At 37.4% G+C, this 19,115-nt stretch overlaps 1 non-coding gene across 1 annotated transcript; it reads right to left on the bottom strand.

The window, feature by feature from the left end:
* Positions 1 to 17,672: 17,672 nt before the first annotated feature.
* Trnaa-ugc (transfer RNA alanine (anticodon UGC)) lies at positions 17,673 to 17,750 on the bottom strand. The gene has a single exon. It is a non-coding gene; the product is annotated as a tRNA-Ala (tRNA).
* Positions 17,751 to 19,115: the final 1,365 nt, after the last annotated feature.

Below are 19,115 nucleotides of genomic sequence, written 5' to 3'. Positions count from 1 at the left end.
GTCCATGTTTCTTCCCCACCATATTATGCTACCTGAATGCACACCTGCTGCGTAAATAATGAAATAGTCAGGAGAGAAACTCTTGAAGTCATAAACTGAGTTTTCAGGAATAAGATCTTCACATTATGACTTAGAAAGCCATTTCCAATCATTTCATACCAAACCCGATACCTGACAACATCCTTGGGATCATGCTGTGGATATAAAATGGACAGGTGGCTTGCTAGGTGAATTCTTTAGCGAACATGTAGTAGAATATCTTCCCAAAGGCAGGCCCTTACTTCCTTCATCGTTAGCATCCCAGTACTTACTGTTTGTTTTCAGTGGATGGAGCTGCTCAGAGGTGTCATGGATTTCCAGGACATGTTAGCAGAACTTGCACATGGCCCCCAAGTGGATTTCCATCACAATCTCACTGTTTAAACACTTTAGATCAGACAGAATGAATAAAACAAAACATCTCAGAAAGAAGAGAAGACCAGAGAAAACATTTGCTGCATTTTTGATGTTTAAGAATCCGTCTGATGAGTTTCTTCATCTGACAAGGGTACCATACACTTTCCTACCTGGGATAACATCATATAATTAAAAGATTATGGATTTTTCAATGATAGAAACTTGATTGAGACACTCGTGTGTGTGTGTGTGTGTGTGTGTGTGTGTGTGTGTGTGTGTGTGTGTGTTGTTTGGCTTATTCTGTGGACAGAATATAGAGAAGTGTTTTTCAAGTTCTGAAAATCACATACATGAGTCAAAATGACTCTCCCGTGGTGTGTCTTCTTGGCCTACCAGATAATGATAACAATAACCTTAAATATCAAAAGTTTTTTTGGTGTTTATAAAGGTAAACTCCCAAAGTTTGTCATCAGTTAAGTGAAAATGGCAGCTGAGGAAGGTATTTATTTAATTTGAAAGGCATGTTGCATGTATTTATGTGGAAACCCTGTGGTTTATTCCCCTGTCTGTCATAAACCACCACAGTAAGACAATAAGGATGCCTTCTTGCTTACTGTGTTAAAGATGAAGATGCTGTAACTCACATTCAGGGTGTTGGAGGGGACTCAGGCTCCAGGAATTGATTTACAACTTCAGGCAAAGCCATGAAACCACATGGACTGTTGTCTAAGAACAAGTTCGAGCAATTGCACCTGTATTCCTTAAAGTAAATGCTGCTAAAATCTCAACTCAGCATTCTTGTATTCTCAGTAGTACTCAGAAGATATTAATCATACTTTGCTCCCTGGAAAGAATTTACTTAAGGGGAATTGACAACACTTTTATATATTTCTCCAAAGTTCAAGCAATAGGGGGTCTTGGAATCAGAGACTCTTAAGAGTAGAGACCATTTAATTCACTCTCCCTCTTCCTTATTTTATAGATAAGCAAATAGAGACAGAGAAGTGAAAGGACTTGCTCACGACACAGCATATAGTCAGGAATGAAGACACGTGTCTTCCTATTTCCTGGTCTGGTATTCTTTTGTCTATTTCCTGAGTTTCCTAGTGTAACCATTATTTAAATCCTAAGGTTCATCTATCATTTATTGTTTCCTCTGTGCCTGGCATTATACATGCTCCATGTCACTCAATCCTCATAGTAACTCATTTTACCATGGAGGAAACTGGGCTTGGAGCTGTCTCTAGCATATCAGGGTTACACAGCTATAAAGGTAAGACGAAGATAGAGGAAATCAACTTTGGAATCCAACCTAGAATGTATAGGATGTCCATACAGTTTTCTTCATATTTGAAAATCAGGGAGGAAGCACATAGTTTTGAAGTTTATATGTCAGATGCTACAAGAGACAATTCAAACCCAATGGATCATTTTGCATTTTCATATGTCAAAAATGGCTACTTCAATGCATGCCATCTTCATGATTAGTTTGTATCCTGTCTTTAAAGGCATTGATTATTAGTTACATTTTGAATTTTTTTTGGTGGTGGGGCCTGAACTCTGGGCCTGGGCACTGTCCCTCAACTCTTCAGCTCAAGGCTAGCACTCTACTGCTTGAGCCACAGTGTCATTTCCAGCTTTTTCTGCTTATGTGGTGCTGAGGAATCGAACCTAGGGCCTCATGCATGAAAGGCAAGTACTCTCTACCACTGAGTTCCTGAATTCTTATTTTTATTTATTCATTTATTTTTTATTAATTTTTTGGCACTAGTTCTGAGGGCTTGAACTCAGGCATGTTCTCAAGGCTAATGTTCTACCCTTTGAGCCACAGCTCCACTTCTGGTTTTCTGCTGGTTAATTGGAGATAAGAGTCTCACAGAAACATAGGTCCCATGGTTTCCCTTATTTGCAATAACTAGTACATGTGTAGGACAAGCAGAAAAGGCCAAAAGCTATGTACATATTACCATATAAGATGATAAGTGAAATGAACCCCCAAATAAGGACACAAACATCTTTATCTTTTTTCTTTCTTGCTATTGTTTCTAACATATTTGTAATGTAGCATGTGATTTTTTTTTGTTGCTTTGTATGTTCCTTCCCCACAATATATGTTGAAAAAACGAACTTTACAACTTTGTTGGGGGGTGGAGGCAGGGGTGGGGGAGTGGGGTAAGGGGTGTGGGGGGGTAATTGTGGAGGTGGGAGGGAAGGGATAGTAGGGGGAAAACAAAGGAGGAGGCAACAATGCTCAACAGGAAATGTACTCACTACCTTGCTCATGTAAATGTAACCCCTCTGTACAGCATTTTTACAATAAAAAAAGTACAAAAAAAGCTGTATAAGCAAAAAGGAAACAAAAAGAGTCTCACAGAGTTTTCTGCTCTGGCTGGCTTTGAACTTTGATCCCCAGATCTCAGTTTCCTGAGAAGCTAGGATTACAGATATGAGCCATGGCACCCAGTTCCATTACTCTTTCTTATTTCCTTTTTTTCTTCTTTAAAATGATTTGTAATGGGTTTTGTTATTCTGTTTTAACTCACACATCTGAAATTCCTCAAGCAGGCGTGAGCCACATTTTGAATTCTTACAGTCCAAATTTGACCTAAGTCCACCGAGAGCTTGAAGTGGAAAAGAGATCTTACTGGGATTAGAAAAGGGGATGGAATCTTTTTGGGTACTTCACAATACTGAAGGTAGTTTTGTAAGCAGTGTTGTAAGTGTGTTGACGCTTTTTTCCTTAGGTATATTTTCTATTGGTTTACGTTTTCCATAGGCTTTTCTATTTTCCCACCAGTAGGCCTATGACCTAATTCTACTGACTAGGCTTGTAACCAGTGTTACTCTAAGACACAGAGAGCTGGGACAGTAAAGATAGCTTAGGTGAACTTAATGAAGATTGCTCTTGTATCAGGTTCTGAGGAATGCATTTTTCCAAATTCTTCTTCAGGTCTCCTCTCTTTTCAAGTCCGTCTTTTGGGGACATCTGCATCGAGTCAGCAGCTAGTACAAACATAGCCTGGGAATGTAAGGTGATCTCACTGTCAGGAAATGTATTGATGTAGTCCACTGTCATCCCAATGGACATAAAATAAGCACTTGGGAAAGTCATTCCCATTAAAACAAATATGTAGAAGGCGGACAGATATATGGAGAAAGGAAGGGTGGGTGAATACAGGCATTCAATATATGTACATGAGAATGGAACCAGGTAACTTGAAGGGATGGGTGGGGTTAGGAGAGATGTGAAAAAATAGAGAAAAGGGTGACACCAGTTAAGATGCATTGTACTCATAAACTGACATGTTCAATAGAAACCCCTTTGTACAACTATTTAAAGATGATAAAAATTATATGAATAAAACCTCCGAAATATGTAGTAATCTGAGAGTAGAAGCAAGTTTCTTATGGTGGAAAAAGAGACTATAACAGAAACCTGTGGTTGGTTACATACTTAGCAACAAAATATTAGAAACAATTCCATTAATGTCAAGAATGAGGCAGAGATTCAATATTATTTAGCCATATAGTGAACAAAAGTAATAAAAAAGAGATAGCACTATAGTTACTATTATGTGAGCTAATTGTATCGTAGGTCTGGCTTATCATTTGGAAGTTATTAGAGTTAATGAAAATGAGTTTAGGAAGGTGTACAGATGGAGAAGAACACAATATATAAACTCATAGTGAGCTTACTTTTTTTTAACAATGACTAATCAAGTGAATAGAAAACTATTCAAAACAGCAAGAAGATACATTTCTAGTTGAGAACACTCTATAGAGGCAGATGTTCATTCTGTCTAAGGGCAGATTTTAAATCCCCAGGGCTCTTTATGTAATACACTAGGCTGACATAATAAGCAGCTCCCACAAACCAATAAGAAAAAAGGCAACAACTCAGGAGAGATGTAAATCAGAAGCAACAGCAAGTCGCCTACCATATGTCTATCAGATGGCAACAGTTTTTTTTGGGGGGTGAAATGGGAAATCTTATATACTTTTTATGGAACTGTAAATTGGGGCATATCCTTTTTGGAGTTCTTGATGGGGCCATTAAAATTTAAAATCCATTTCAAGGAATTTACCCGACAGAAAAAACTTCATATGCGGGATCCACAGATGTAGAAAAAAAATAAATATAGAAGTGTTCATTGTAAGTAGTTTATGGAAGCCTCCTTGTATGGCTCCAGCGTTAGAACCATATGAACTGGTTAAATAAATGGTGGCACACACGTCCTTTGGATTTTAATGTAGCGATGAAAAACAACGGAGTGGTTCTGTATGTACAGAAGTAGAAAAATCTTTAAGGCATAATAAATGAAAAAGGCAAGTCTTAAAACTATCTAATTCATGTTTAGCATGCCTATGAATATACAAAAAGACTGGAAATATATGCTTCAGACTACTAACATTTGTTACTTCTGAGAGTAGAATGAGCTATGGGGAAAGAGTTGAAGGAAAATATTTTCTATTTATTTATTTACTACTTCATTGGACATTTCTATGATCATTATGTATACATGCTGTTTTCCCTTTGTAGGTCTTTAAAAAATATTTCATAAAGGGAGCCTACATAGTCTAAAAGTGTGAGTTAGTGAGTAATTGAGGTGGGAGAGAGTAAAAAATGGACATAAATAGGATACTGTTTGAAAAATATGCTTATCATATGTATAAAGTATATAACAATGTATACACACAAGTAGGTATGTAGAAAAAATTGGAAACATACACTGACATTGCTAATGGTTGTTGTAAGAGTAAAGAACTAATAATGATGGAGCTCCAGGTTTTGTTCTGGTATACTTGAATTGTTGGAATGTTTTTTCTGTCATAAAAATATCAAAAAGAATGGAACATGGAGTATGTGTTTCCTTTTAATCTTTATGGTTTCAAGCATGATTGGGAGTTAGGCTAAGGAGCATGGAATTAACAGGAGGGTAGATTGTTTTAAAATACATTTTAGGACCTTTGAGCAATGAGAGAAATAGGAAGAGGGAATCTGTCTTTCCGCAGTGGCCATCCATCTGACATCACCTGTGCCTGTTTGGAGATGAGTTTTTGCAAGAGCCTGCTACACACACAGGGGCTTCATGGCTTCTTCTAGAAGTGAAAGAAGAACAGTTAAAGTTTCCCACAAACTCTGGGTGAACCTTGTAAAATATTGGCTATTCTGCAGGTTGAGGAAGATGTGACTTCCATTTGTCTTTCATATTCTAAATAGTTCCTGTGATTTAAAGCATTCATTGCTTCCTTTTGCTGTCAAGGACATGACGGAAACACATTTCAGTAGCACTTCCCTGAATGTACTTATCTCCAGCTACTGCTATAAATATGTGGTGATCAGATTCTCCTGGTGGCCCATAAATCAAGACCTCTGGCCAGAACTTTACCTGTGTCCTATGAAGAAACAATCTCCTCCCCAAAGTCATTTGGTGAATTCTACAGTAACTCCCTTCCCTAGGGACAGAAAGTAACCAAAGGAAAATGAAGGTTTCAATCATGCTAATTTCATGGATTGATTTACAACAGGCTGTGGAACATCTGGATGAACTGGTGGCTGGCTGGTGAGATGATGGCTTAGATTCTCTTACCAAACTCCAGTTATGTTTTTTGCTTCAAAGGTACAAAAAAACCCCTCTTAGTTGCTGCTGTCGGGAACTCAAAGGCTTGAGAGAAGCCAGAAGTACTCAAAGTCAGAGGTGTGACAGTAAGTAGGCTTAAAAGGAAAGTCTAGCTGATTTTAAACACACACACACACACACATACACACACACACACATGTGTACAGGAATTTGATTGTAAAAACTTCCCTAATTATGTTACAATAATATTATCAGTAATGTTTCTTCCCTACTGGGGACTTAATTGATGGTCATGCTGTAAAGTCTTTGAGCACTGACTGGTAATGAGATCGGTTGGTAATCATTCTAGGAAACCCTGATTAAATAACTATTCCCTTTCGAACACCATGCATAGGATTTCCTTGGTGACCACTGCTAGGTCCTAATCGGAGAAAGAATTTAGGGGTGTCTGTAGTTGCTGTGAGGGCTGTTCAAGTGGTGAGGGCACCCGGAATTCTGTGTGGGAGGGCTTCTGAGAATGGCGGTGCACCTGCTGGGTGGCTCTTCTCTGGTCCTTGTCATTTCCAGGTATCTCAGGGGCTGACAGTCTCCGCACAGATGGAGGCAGGTAAACCAGCAGTTGCTGGGGAAGGTGGATGCTTACCCTTCTGTGGGGTCAGTTGCAAGAGAGACCCCTACAGATGCTGAAGTGTGCTGGCAGGAGGGATAGGAAGATGTAGGCAAGCCATCCTCACCTATAGATACACAGCTTGAAGTAGCCCAGAGAACATTCAAGGGGCCTAAGAAAGAATTCCTGCTCATACAACAGAGGAAAAACCAACAAACAGAAACCCCCAAACCAAAAGAAGCAAACAAATCCAGAGGATACATTCCTGGATCTCAGGGCCCTAGTCTCTCTGTCAGTGTTCATGCCTGACACCATAGCCCCCTGGGTGTTCTATGAGTCTACCAGCTGAAAAGGAATCCAGTATCAATGACAGGTGAGATCCGCTTAGCCACAACTTCTTCAGGGGGAGAGAAAAGTGATCTGGAAGACCTTTGCACTGAAGATCCAACCATCTTTTCATGTTTCTTTAATTTTTTTAAAAAATTTATTATTTTTTATTGTAAAGATACTGGGCACTGTTGCTGAGATTCTTTTGCTCAAGGCTAGCACTCTACCACTTGAGCCACAGCGCTACTTCCAGTTTTTTCTGTTTATATGGTACTGGGGAATTGAACCCTGGGCTTCATGCATGTTAGGCAAGCACTCTGCCACTGAGCCACATTCCCAGACTTTACCTTGATCTTAAAGGAAAGCCTTAACTTTATACTGTTAAGTACTCACATTGGCTTTGACTCTGTTATTGTGTGGCGATGCATGCTCTTTGTATCTAATCAGTTGAGAGTTTGTATAAAGAGCTTTGATTTTTAAAAAAATGTGGTTTCTGTATCTATGTCAAGAAATGTATTTTTTGGTTTCATTTTGTTAATGTGGCATATCACATTTATTTGTGTCACATTTATTGCCTATATTGAACAATCATCCCAGGTTTATTCTTTTTTTTTTTTTTTTGTCAGTCATGGGGCTTGAACTCTGGGCTTCGGTGCTGTCCCTCAGCTCTTCAGCTCAAGGAGAGCTCTACCACTTGAGCCTCAGAGCCACTTCCAGTTTTCTGGTGGTTTGTTGGAGATTAGAGTCTCATAAACATTTCTGCTCAGGCTGGTTTTGAACCACAATCCTCAGATCTCAGCCTCCTGAGTAACTAGGATTACAGGCATGAGCCACCAGCCTGTTAACGATGAATAATTATTTTAACGTGCTATTGAATTTGGTTGCTAGTATTTTCTTGAGGATTCATCTATGTTCTTCAAGTGGGTTAACCTGTAATTTTCTTGTTAGTGATACCTCGCTTTGGTTTGAAGATACTGCAGGCTTCATCAGATCACTTTGGCAATACCCCTGTTACAACATTTTTTGGTAGTTGTTTTAGAAGGGTTTGGTGTTACTTCTTTGAATGTTTGGTAGAATTCATTTGTGAGGCCATCTGGTAGCCCTGGCATTTTCTTTGATGGGAGACTTCTTTTCTTACTTTGATTCCTGATTTAGTTTCTTTTCTTTTCTTTTTGTCTGTGAGTGGCTGCTAGTTGAACTTTCTGTGGTGGGAAGAACAGAGTTGGAGTCTTCCATTCTTTCATCTTGCTGATGTCTTTCTGCTACATTTTACTACTTTCAACTCAGTACTCTCTCCAGGCTGTTTTACTTTGTGGATAGGTAGCTAATCCTTTTCTGTGTGACAGAGGAAAGGCAGTGAGCCAGATTTTTTTTGTCACTGTGGTACAATACCCAAAACGAGACTAAAAGAGGAGATAGTTATTTGGGTCATAGTTTTACAGAAGTTTCAGTTCGCTAGGTTGGTTACATTGCTTGAGACTTAAGGGGAAGCTGCATATCATCTCAGTAGGAGCAGGTGGAGGAGAAAGCTGTTCACCTCATGGCTGTCAGGAAAACAGAGAGAGAGAGACAGACAGACAGATAGAGACAGACAGAGAGAAACAGACAGAGACAGACAGAGACAGAGAGACAGAGATAGACAGACAGACACAGACAGACAGAGAGACACAGAGACAGAGACAGAGACAGAGATAGAGAGGGTTGGAGGATGGGGTCATACCCTCTTTGATCTGCCTCTTCCTGCTAGGCTCCACCCCCTAAAGTGTCTCTGTTTCTCAAAATAGCACCACCAGCTCAGTATGTTTGGTACCACCAGTGTTTGACATATGAGCCTGTGAGAGCCCCTACAGAGTTGGATCTTCCACATGGACATCTCACCTTCTTTTCTCCATTTCTTTTAACTTTAAAAAGTTGTTTTTTCAATGACAAGTAATGATACCTAGTTAAGGGACACAGTGAGATTATTCAGCACATGTTTTAGTGTCCAGTGGTCATGTCAAATGATTAGAATTTCCATTCCATTCAGCAGGATTCTTTTTTGTGTGTGTGTGTTCTGCTAATGTATACAAGAAATTGTAAATGATTTCCAACCTGCTGTGCTATAGAATACTAGAATATATTGCTATCTGGAACTCGATTTTGGTACCTGTTGTCTACTTTTCCCTCTCCCTCTCCCACTCTACACTTTCTTTCTTCTTTCTTTGCTTGTTTAATAGTCTGTACTAAGTCGTTATATCGAAAGCGAACTTTACAACTTTGGTGTGTGGGGGGTGAGCGGGGGGGGGAGCGGGGAGGATTGGGGGGGAGGATGGGAAGGGATGGGGAGGGTAAACAAAGGAGGAGGCTACAATGCTTGATATGAAATGTATTCATTATCTTGCCCATGTAATTGTAACCCCTCTGTACAGTATTTTCACAGTAAAAATAATAAAAAAAATAGTCTGTACTTTACTAGTGAGTGATGCTCAGTGAGGAATGTTATACTCAGTAACCATTCAGCATTTTATGAGGAATAAGCCTTATTTGCAGATCATCATAGAAAGAGCCAGCAAATGGTCAGGTATAATGCTGCATGTCTGACATTCTAACACTTCTGAAGGTTAAAGCAGGAGGATTTAAAGTTCTACACTAGCCTTGGCTACATTGAGATGCCTTCTTAAAAAAAAAAACAGGCAAAATATACTAACCATGACAAGTATATGCTTTTTTAAAAGTAATGTTAGACTTGAAGAAAACTTGGAATATCAATACAACAAATTCACATGTATTTTCCTACTTATATCAATTTTTAGCATTTTGCCTTTTGTTTTTACATACTCATGTATAATTATTTTAAATTCTCATATAAATGTTAGCCCTAGGCACTTCAAGATATATTTCCTCACATATCCTAATTCTTATATATTGCTCATAGGAATGTAGATTAGTATAGCCTGTTTGGAGGTTCACTAAAAACTGAAAATAGAACATGGTGTCTTTTAAAAAATTTATGTATTGTTATTATCAAGGTGACATAAGGAGGGGTTACAGTATATAAGTCAGCTAAAGAGTACATTTCTTTATAAACCATGTCACCCCTTCCTTCATACTCTCTTGGATTTTCCCTCCAGTCCCCATCCACAAGTTGGATAGTTTATTTTCCACACAGTGCCTAGTACCACTCCATACATTCTTGCCACTCTTCTACTTTTTTCTTCTATGATACCAACTTCTTCTTTTTTTGGGGGGAGTCCAGTCGTGGGGCCTGAACTCTGGGCCTGGGCGCTGTCCCTCAGCTCTTCAGCTCAAGGCTAGCGCTCTACCACTTGAGCCACAATGCCACTTCCGGCTTTTTTCTCTTTTTTCTTATGTGGTGCTGAGGAATCGAACCCAGGGCCTCATGCATGCAAGGCAAGCGCTCTACCACTGAGTCACCTTCCCAACCCCTGATACCAACTTCTTTACCCTCCACATAGCATGAGAACTTTTAGTATTTGCTTCTTTGTGTTTATTTCACTTAATAGATTCATCAATACACTTTTATGGCTGAATTGAAGCCTATTGTGTATCAATAATATTTTTAATCATTTATGTACTATTGGAGACTTTAATTAGATTCCACGTCTTTATGAGCTTTTTGTTGCCTAATGTGAGCAACGTTTCTATGGATAGAATGCAGTACAGGTATCTCTTTGATATGCTCAGTGAACTTTGTATATGTATATATACAACAATGGGATAGCTGAATCATATGAAAGTTCTATTTTCAGTTTTTAGTGAACCTCCAAACAGGCTATACTAATCTACATTCCTATGAGCAATATATAAGAATTCTTTCTCTATGTCCTTGGGAGCATTGGTTATTATTTATTGTTTTGATTAGAGCTATTCTGTCTTCTTTTGAAATGGTGGGTAATTAGGAGTTTGACTTTGGAATCCTTCATTCTGAATGCCTTTGTGATTCTCAGGAGGACGTTGCAAGTAGATCTTGGATTTATAGATCTGGATCAGAGAGGATGGGTCTGAATTAGACATAAAAATATATGAGTTATTTTCAAATAGATAAGTTATTTCTCTTGGATGAATGGGATCATCTAAGAGAGCAAGCAGTGTGAAAAGACAGACTGTATTTTAACCTTTAAGCAATAAAACGTGAATTTTCTTGACAGAGGTGGATGAGCCAGGAAAAGGAGAAAATTATAATATAGACACAAGGGGAAAGAGTATGTTTCAGGAAGGGCAAAGAGGCAGGTATCACAGTAATAAGTGATACTGAAACATCAATGTCATAGAAGACCAAGGAACATGGTGGCTTAGCAAATACAGGTCATCACCATCATCTGCACCACCACCATCATCCTCATCACCATCACCATCACCATTATCATCAGGAGGATCATGGCAGTGAAAGTCAAAGTAAAGTGGGTGAGTCATGAGTATGCACTGAAGGGGTATTTGAAATGTAATACATTTGAAAAGATAGATGATATCTAAAAGTATGAGGTAGATTTGAACCTTAAAATTCAGTGGGAAGACCTCTTCTTCTGGTAATGAGATATACACTGTTTTATCAACTTTCCTATTCAACACAACTAGAAACCCAAGCAAACATTTCAAATAATCTAGTTAAAAGCATTAGAAATCTGTAAAAGAGTTTTGGACATATTCGGAGTCAGGATCTGGGAATAAAATGTATCTCTGAGCAAGTATAGAATTTGTGACTCAGTTTTTCCCCTCTAGAACAACTTGCTTATTTGATTTGTTGATAATGAGCAGAATAGAGATGTCAAGAGACTTATGTGTCAGTAAGGCAAGAAAATTATTCCTCCCCCTCCTTGATCATGGGGGTGGCTGCTGTCTCTGAGCTTTTTAGCTCAAGGCTACACAACAGTTTGAATGTAGAGTTCTTCAAAGTACAGGAAAATGGTTGGTTTGACATCTTCTGACAACACCATCACACTCTTGGGCATCTATCTGAAGGAGTGTGAACTGGTATGCAAAGAGAGATCTGAATATACATGTTTATTGCAGCTCTGCTCACAATAAGCTAATTTGTGGGATTAACCAAGAGGTTAACAACAGATGAATGGATAAAGAAAATATGACAATTATATATCATGGAATATTACTCAGCTATACAGAAAATTATGTCATTTGCAGGTAAGTAGAAGGAACTGGAGATCATCATGTTGAGCAAGATAAGATTAACTCAAAAAGCTAAATAGTGGCCTGGCACCAGTGGCTCATGCCTGTAATCCTAGCTACTCTGGAGGCTGAGATCTGAGGATCATGGTTCAAAGCCAGTCCAGGTTGGTAAGACTGTGAGACTCTTATCTCCAATAAACCACCAGAAACCAGAAGTAATGCTGTGGCTCAAGTGGTAGAGTGCTAGCTTTGAGCTGAAGTGCTGAGGGACAGCGCTCAGGCCTAGAGTTCAAGGCCCCATGACTGACAAAAAAATAAAAAACAAAAAACAACAAAAAAAGCTAAACAGTGAATACTTTTTGCTCATATGAGGCATAAAGGCCTAAAATTAGCCATGTGGCCCTGGTACCAATGGCTTACACCTGTAATCTTAATTACAGGATGAGATCTGAGGATCACCATTTGAAGCCAGACTGGACAGGTTAAACACCAAATTGCTGAAAGTGGAGCTGTGACTCAAAAGCTCAGGGACAGCACCCAAGCCCTGAGTTCAAGCTCCAGGACTGGCACACATACACAAAATATACATGTATATGAGGTTGTGCATGTGTGTGTATGTGTATAGGTATGTTATATATAAAACATATAATACATGTTTATATATGGTTGATATATAAAATAGAAAATAAATATATAATACATATTATATAACAATGTAATAATATATATTATATCATTACCATAATATTAAATATATGTAATAATGTAGCATTATATATATTTAGATGTTATAACATAGAATTATATATTATATAATATACACAATATTTTATATAATACATATGATGTATTACATCTAATATATAATATACAAAATTATATTTAGTATAGTATATATAGTGTAGTGTATATATCAAGCATATAGAGTATATACTATATATCATATATATGATATATATCACACATGCTATATATTATATATTTATGCGTATATAATATATATGATATATATTCATATCAAATAAGATATAAATATGTATTATATATGTAACATGATTATAATTGTGGGACTGATTGAGGAGACAAAAGGAAGGGGAAAAAAGGAAAGAGAATGATACAGAATGAATAGTATTGAAACACATTGTGTCTATGTATGAAGTTAGCATAAGGAAACTCATTGATGGTTATTGAGTTGTGGGGGGTTGTGGGATGTGGAAGAGAGAGTAGTAGATGAGATCAATTTGGTTAAATTTTAATATATGCATGTGAAATATCCTTCTATGTATATATCACAGTTTCTTCATTATTCATCATTCAGTGGGCACTTGGGTTGTTTCCATGTCTGGTTATTGTGAATAACGTTGATTTTCTACTCTCTTGGATACATACCTAGACGATGCATTTGCTGGAACATATACTTTTTTTTTTTTTTTAATGGGTGATGGGGCTTGAACTCAGGACCCTGGGTGCTGTACTTGACCTTTTGTGTTTAAGGCTAGTGCTTTGCCACATTGAGCCACAGCACCACTTCTAGTTTTCTGTTGGTTAGTTGGACATGAGTCTCATGGACTTTCCTGCCCTGGCTGGCTTTGAACCGCAGTCCTCAGATCTTAGCTCCTGAGTAGTTAGGATTATAGGTGTGAATCGCTGACTCCTGGCAAATTTTCTTGAGGAATCTGTTTTCCTCAGTTGTCACAACATTTGTAATCACATCAAGTGTACAAGGTTCTAGTTTCTTCACATTGCCAATTATATTTATTATTTTTGTAATAGCTATAACAAATGTGAGGTGATATCTCATTGTAGCATTGATATCTATTTTTCTGATGATATCAAACTTTTAAAAAAATATACCTGCTGGCCGTTTGTTTCTCATCCTTGGAAAAATGTCTATTCAAGTCTATTGCCCATTTTAATTGCATTATGATTGCTATTTTATTGCTATGGAGTGTAAGAGTTCCTTATAGTACCAGATACATTTTTGTAAGCATGTTATTTTTTTTTTAAATCTTTTCTCTCAGCTGGGTACCACTGGCTTATGCCTGTAATACTAGCTACTCAGGAGACAGATCTGAGAATAGTGGTTTGAAGTTAGTTCTGGCAAGAAAGTCTGTGAGACTCTTATCTCCACTAAACTACCAAAAGAAGCAGGAAGTGGAGCTGTAACTCAAAGAGGTAGAACACCAGCCTTGAGAATAGAAGCTCACGGGCAGCACCCAGGTCCTGAATTCAAACCCCAGGACCCACACCAAAAATATATTTTCCCCCTCTCATATTGTAGATTGCCTTTCATTCTGTTTGATATTTTTTCCTGTGTGGTGCAGAAGGTTTTTCATTTGATGTGTATTTTTTATTCTTGTGTATTTTTTGCTTTTTGTTTGTTCTTTTGATGTTATATCTAAGGAATCATTGCCAAGATATGTGTCAAGATTTTCCTTATGTTTTCTTCTTGGACTTTTATGGTTTTGAGTCTTATTAACTCATTTTGAGTTGCTTTGGTTTATTGGGAAGGTGTCTCCTTCACAATATCTTCCACAGGCACATCTAGTTTTTCTAGCACCATTTTTGGAGAGCTCTTCTGTATCTTGACACTTTTGTTGAAGATCACATAATGTGTTCACTTTAGGGCTCTCTGTTCTATCTCTCTCTCTTTTTTTCTGTATGACAGTAGCATGCTGTTTTGATTGCTATTGTTTTGTAGTAGATTTTAAAATCAGGTTCTTATTTGTGCAACATTGCTTTGGATACTTAGAGTCTTTTGGTATGACCATAAGAATGTTAGATTTCTTTCTCACTTTTTTGTAAGGAGAAAAAAGTAATGTGATTTTGATAAGGAGCATATTGAATTTGTCAATTGCCTCTGGGTGATGTGAACTATTTTTGCATCTCAGAGATGAATTGCACTTCATTATAGTGTTTGATCCTTTTAATGTACTCTTGAGTTCAGTTTTCTGGTAGTTTGTTGAAAAAAATATACATATATTTACATATATTTAATACATGTTAAGTGGGCAATAAGGAAGAATAAAAATATTCTAAAGTCTTTCCAATACAAAAGTAATAAAACATGTTTAAAAGTCAAAGCTAAGTCATAATCTCTAGGGAGATACAGACAATGAAAGCAAAAATATTGCATAACAAGATAATGCAAAGGCAAAGTGAAATAAAAATTACATTAAAGGGATTTAAGAAAGAATTGAGATCAGAACTGGAAGAGAGACATTAATTAAATAGAAACAAAAAATTGTTTTGGAATCAAAAGCATTATTGCACACAAAGAAGGTTTTTTCATAAGGACAAAAGATTCATTAAACAAAAAGATTACAATTTTGAGCTAGTATGACCTAATAATTTGGCTTTAAAACCTACAAAGCAAAAATTGACAGAATTAAAAAATAGTCAAATCTACCATTTTCGTGAGCAATATTTATATACCTTCCCTCAGTAGCTATTAAAACAACTAGAAGAAATTTAGTACAGATGTAAAAGTTTTGAACAATGTAATAAAAAGTGTGACATAATAGCTACCTAATACTGCAGTATTAGATCGAACAGTTGTAAGATCCACATTTTGCAATGCTTATGAAAAATTAATCAAAATTAAACTGTGCCATATTAAGCCATAAAATAAATGAATCTTGGCAAATTCAAAGGATCCAAATAGAATGAATTGTTTCTCTTAACCCAATAGCAAGAAATCAATAAATAAAAGATAACGATGTAACTTTCCAATGTGTGAAAGTTAAGCTGTATACATCTAAATAATTCATAGGCCAGTGGAGAAGTCATGATGTAAATGAGAAAATATTTTCAGTTGAATAAAAAACAAAATTTGGTACATCATCCCTTACAAGATGCAGTTAAATATATGGATAAGGGAAATTTCTGTTCATAAATTAATGTACATACTGGAGAAAAAGTTAAAGGCAAAGAATTATGGGGTATATCTCAAAAAATTAGGAAAACAAAAACCAGACAATTAAACTCAAAGATAGTAGAAAGAAAAAGTAATAAACATTAGAAAAGGAATTAATAAGATGTTGCCTAAGTTACACTAGACATCTTTTAATCCTAAAGTAATTTCTGGAAAGGAAGAACCAGTAAATAAATAGATAAATGCAATGGCCAAGAGTGAGCAATAAATTGGGAGATACTTTAAGAAGGAAAAAATGGGATCTTACTTTATATTAAACAGAATCATAAATAGTTATGTATGTAGTTACATACATAAAAAGGCATGTAAAAGAAGGGACACTATCCAAGAATAGACATCTTATCCAGGAGTAGAACAGAGAACCCAAAAAAAGTATCATGAACATCGCAGCTAGGCTGTGAAGTTCAGGAATATTGTCAGCCAGCGAGCTCCTTTGTTTCCATCCTGTTTAGTCTCTTCCACCCAAACAATCTTCACAACGAAATGGAAAACTTTCAGTTCCAACCATTGTCTTTGAACTTGAATTCATAAACTTTCATGGCTTAGAATGCTGACTGCTTTCAAAGGCAGGTTCATGTTTCTAATCACAGTGACTTTACAGTTGCCAAACCGCATCTCTACTATTGCACATGGACTGAGGGAAGGTTTCCCTGTGCTAGGCCACAAAACAAAGTAGGCTTGGTGCCCACCAACACAGAATAACTTAGAAGGCAACAGAGCCAATTTTGCTAAATGAACTTGGAGTGGATACAGCAACATATTCAGTGACAATTTGACAGATAACCTCTGACGTTTCGGAGTATGTCGTTTTTTATCATCCCTGTTGGAAGTTTCTTACCCTGCTCAGGGCCAGCACATGAAGAATTGTACTTCTTTCTGTACCACACAGGGGAAAAAACCCTCTTATTCTGTAGGGTATGAGACAGTTTATATACAGATGGAAGAAAAAACATGTTGTGCAATGTATGCTTAGCAGTCTATGCCTAGTGCTGTCCTGTGCCTAAGCATCTGTCCGGCCAGGTGTTCCTAGTCGGTTACCTGTTGTCTTAACAGTCAGTGATTTGAGGGGCTGGGATGCTGCTTTTTCAGGCACAGGTGTGCAGGAATGCCCTTTGACTTCTGCATGAGACCAACATATAGTTGATAATAACCCAACATTTAATTGATAATAAAGGTTGTATTCCAGAGTCATGGAAAAGATGCTCCTTTTAATAATTTGTCTGTTTCTAGAATGAAAACATGCTCAATGCTTACTCAACCCCATACAAAAAATGATCTTAGATGGGATTAAAGGTCATAAATTGGAGACGTAAAGTGAGATTGTTACTAGAAGTTAACACAGAGAGAATGCACTCATGACTTTGGTGTATTCTGTAACTCATTTCACAGGCAAGCTGAAAAGAAAGAATACTTGGTTCAGGTTCTGCATTGACTTTTTATTAAGTTTTTTTTTTTTTTTCCAGTACTGGAATGTGCATTCAGGGCCTTGTGCTTACTACTTGAGCTCTGCCCCAGCTCCTCTTCTGTTTTCTGTTGGATGGTGTTTGTTTTTCTTTGTGGAAAGGTTTTTTTTGTTTTTGTTTTTTTTTTGGGTCGGGTCATGGGGCCTGAACTCTGGGCCTGGGCACTGTTCCTCAGCTCTTCAGCTCAAGGCTAGGGCGCTACCACTTGAGCCATAGCACCACTTCCGGCTTTTTTTTTCTGCTGAGGGGCTGAGAAATCGAACCCAGGGCCTCATGCATGCAAGGCAAGCGCTCTACCACTGAGCCACCTTCCCAGCCCCGAAAGGTTTTTTTAAAAACATTTTTTCATTTAATTTTTTAAAATTAATTTTTAAAAATTGTTATTGTAAAGGTGATGTACAGAGGGGTTACAGGTAATGAGAATATTTCTTTTTTGAGCAGTGTCACCCCTTTCCTCCCCCTCTCCCAGCTTTTCCTTCTTGTCTCCCACTCTCCCCTGCCCTAACCTGTATGGTTCATTTTCAACATAGTGTCAAGTGAGTATCAAGGGTGGGATAAAAGATATTTTTATTATGTTTAAGTAGTTGTGCGAAGGAGTTGCCATTCAACAAAGTTTTTTTTATGAATACAATATGTCTCGATCAATGTCACCTTATGTTTGTTAAAAGGTTCTTTACTGTTTTTTGGCCTTTAGACACTTGCCTTCATCCTAAGTTACCTCCGTTGGCTTTTTGACCTTACTAATGTTTATATGCCATCCTTAACAAGAAGTTATACTTGCATATACTCCTCACCTTGGCTTTTGCCAATTAGCACCATGCCATCTAACCCTATTGTCTAGAATTTCATTTCTAGTTGATTACAGAAAGACCTTGTTAGACCTTGAAAATTATCTGGACAATGACACATCCTACCAAGAAAAAAAAAGTGATATACTTTTACTACCCAGATCTTTTGCACTTCTCAGTGTGAAGACTTCATCAAAGTCACCCCTCTCAATATTCTCACTCATCCCTCTCCTACCCACCCCTCCCCTCACTCTTCTTGATTTTGTAGGCAATGCATTGGATTCTTGACTACATTCTTCCCTTTCTTCTCCTTTTCATTTGTCTCCCCCTCTCCCCCTAACCCACCCCACCTCTTTCAAGTACCCACTTCCTGATGTTTTTATTTTGCTGAATGTTGACTTGGCCTGCAATGTGAATTCTTCTATTGGCAAAGCTTGTAGCAACCTGTGCGGCTGAGGATTTTTTAAATTATAAATTTACACGTGATTGATAATTTGGTGGTTAACTATATCTTGCTTGAATACTTTAAAAATATGTGAGGGTTGATGGGTATATTGCAATCTGATTCTTGTTTCTTTTGTAAGTGATCTGCTCCTTCTAGAAACATTTGGCATTTTACTTTGGTTTTTTTAAAAACTCTTAAGTGTCATCTGTAGACAGAAATATCCTTCCCCTTATTGCTTCTGTTTAGCAAACTAGGGGCCTTTAAATGTACAAGTCTTTTATCTTGTAGTTGTTTCAAGAAACTATATTATTAACTTTTTTTCCTATTTTGTCTTTCTCCTTGCGAGTCAAGCCATCCAGATTGAAGGCAGCCTTTCCTCCAGCCTTACCTCTAAGATGCTTTTTTTAAAAAAAATTTTGTTGTAAAGATACTATACAGAGGGTTACAGT

Source organism: Dipodomys merriami, unplaced genomic scaffold (genome assembly GCF_024711535.1).
Source record: "Dipodomys merriami isolate MVZ:Mamm:240054 unplaced genomic scaffold, mDipMer1.0.p SCAF_26, whole genome shotgun sequence".
NCBI lineage: Eukaryota > Metazoa > Chordata > Mammalia > Rodentia > Heteromyidae > Dipodomys > Dipodomys merriami.
This window is presented reverse-complemented; position numbering and strand designations above follow the sequence as displayed.